This window comes from Zingiber officinale, chromosome 3A (assembly GCF_018446385.1).
Source record: "Zingiber officinale cultivar Zhangliang chromosome 3A, Zo_v1.1, whole genome shotgun sequence".
NCBI lineage: Eukaryota > Viridiplantae > Streptophyta > Magnoliopsida > Zingiberales > Zingiberaceae > Zingiber > Zingiber officinale.
Genome location: NC_055990.1, coordinates 120182493 through 120185042, shown reverse-complemented (window position 1 = coordinate 120185042; position 2550 = coordinate 120182493). Strand labels below are relative to the sequence as shown.

The 2550-nt window shown below is 32.8% G+C and overlaps 1 non-coding gene across 1 annotated transcript; it reads right to left on the bottom strand.

The window, feature by feature from the left end:
- Nucleotides 1–106, bottom strand: LOC122054367. Its single transcript, XR_006132689.1, has one exon. It is a non-coding gene; the product is annotated as a small nucleolar RNA R71 (small nucleolar RNA).
- Nucleotides 107–2550: the final 2444 nt, after the last annotated feature.

The following is a 2550-nucleotide window of genomic DNA, read 5'->3' as shown; positions in this document are numbered from 1 at the left end:
ACATGAGGAATTGCATCACAAATTTTGCTCAGACAGATGGAGAATCATTATTTGAAGCATGAGATAGATTCAAGAGTTTGCAAAGATAGTACCCTCATTATAACTTGGAAAAATGGCTGACTCTGCATATATTCTATAAGAGAATTTCTTTCTCAGATAAGTATTTATTAGATTCATCAGCTGGAGATTCTTTCATAAATAAAAATATGGAAGAAGCATATACATTAATTGATCAAATGACATTGAATCTCCAAGAATGGTCAGATAGAAATTGGATGGAATTTCCCCTGAGAACTTTAGAAGTGCAAGGTATAAAGGTAAAAGAGCCTATCAAATAGAATACAGTTCAACCTTCCAAGATTTTGGAAAATCACAAGTCACAAAATAAGGGGTTCAAACAGTTGGAGGCAAGGATTGATAGCATAGTTTCAAAATAGTTCAAGCATGGCCTCCCTCCTACATAGACAAGGTCTAGTGAATAGTGTAATGATATTAAGTTGAGAAGTGGCATGAATCATGAAGAACTTTTAGAGAAAGACTTGTATAGAATTGAGGAGATGAATAATAGAAAAACAAAAAAAACTCAGTTTCATTACTCCAGAAAGTGTCCAAAGGCCACAAGTACCTTTCCCTCAATGATTGATCACACCATCCCTAGACAAGCAAGTTGAACCTCAACCACAAGCTCAACCATTCCTAAAACCTCCACTAAGGGTTCCTTTTTCACAGGCTAGTGGGGGCCAATAAAGATAAAGATTTTAGTAAATTTTATGATTCCAAAATGGTTGAGTGTAGATTTCTTGATGTGCATAAAGATGAGGACTCTTCAGATGAGGAGTGTAATGTTAATATAGCGGTTAATATGTTTTTAGATCCGCCTCCTAGTTTTATAGGGCATTGTAATGATACTAAATTTTTAGTTGATGAATGTGATGAGGTAGATCCACTTAAGACTGCAAGTGAAGCTGTTAATTCTCCTATAGTTGATTCTCCTGTAGATGATATTGATGTTGGTATATTTTTCACTGTTTGTGATGATATTAATGATATGGAAGGAAGTGTAGGGAACTATGTTGTGGAATCAACATCTCAAGAATCACCTCCTTTATCCACACAACTCTTTGAGACTATTAGAGTCACAAGAATGAATATGTTATGGATCAATGCGTAGGGAGTTATGCAGATATAGCAAAGCCCTAAGAATCACCACCTTTAGTTGCACTTCCACCTGAACCAGAGCCAGAATCAGTAATTAATTATGAAGAATACACATCCACTTGTTTGGAACTTTTATGTATCTCTCTGAAATGCAAAGTATCACTAGTGATCTTTTAGAAAACTTTATAGAGGTAACTGTCTTTGATTCTATTGGATGTGATTCATCTTTTGATACATGCTCTATTAAAACTAATATTTTTATAGTTCTTTCTTATCTTTCTCTTATATAGGAGGTGTGTTATTTCTTTGTGTGTGCAGATTTCACTTGGGCCAAAAATTGGAAGCTCAATTTAAACCATTTTTGACCACTTGAAAGAACTTTTAAGAAGATGAAGATGGAGAGAGAGTTACTTCACATTATAGCTCCTATATTGAAACCTCTCTCCATAATAAGAGCCCTTGGTAGGAGGGTGTTGAAATATATTACCCTTCCAAGAGCGAGATTTCAATGAATCTAATGAGGTGGTCAAGCTAATGATCTTAAACAAGCGCTTCTTGGGAGAAAACTCAAGTTCTTCTTTCTTATCTTTATTTATGTTTTTTTAGTTCTTTCTAGTTTCTTTTCATTCTTCATAATAACCCTAATCCCTCTACTTAATTTTGCTTTTCTATTTCTTTTTATATGTTTCAAAGTTATGGAGGAATGTGAATATTAGATAGAAAAGAATCTTCAGAACATGAATATCTCAACCATTTGGAGCTCATTACTTGGTAACTTTTCTAACTTCAAAAATCTCCTCCATATTTCATTTCTAGTTATGATTGGGACAATGAAAAGTTTAAGTCTGGGAGGATGTGTTGGGTTCAATTTTTGTCATATTCCTTAGTTTTTGTATATTTCTTTTTGCATAATAAAATTTTTGCTAGTTACATCACTCATCATGTCATTGTTGTTTGTTCCTCATAGTAAAATGCTAGCACGTTTTATCTAGATATTTATGTTGTGTGATTTGGTATACTAATATGTCTATTGATCTATATTTTCCTATTCATAGTAGCATGAAGTGAGTATTGTTATTACTAGAAGAATTTGAATGTTGATCTAGTTTTAGGATCTCTTCATATTATGTTTGACTTTGATGGTAGATATTTTTAAAAATAGTCATGATTCATAGAATCAGACTAGTACTCTTGCTTCTATGGTGACCTCTCAACTACATTTTGGTTACTAGATAAGCACATATCATGCAAGTTCATTTGGAAAAATTAATCAAAAAAAAAATGAATGTTTGTTCAAGTTTGATACTTTACAAACATTCAAAGAAAAAAATAAGGGATAAAATAAATAGTTTTCATGAGTGGAAACTAGTAATTCACTCCTTTGAGACCGAG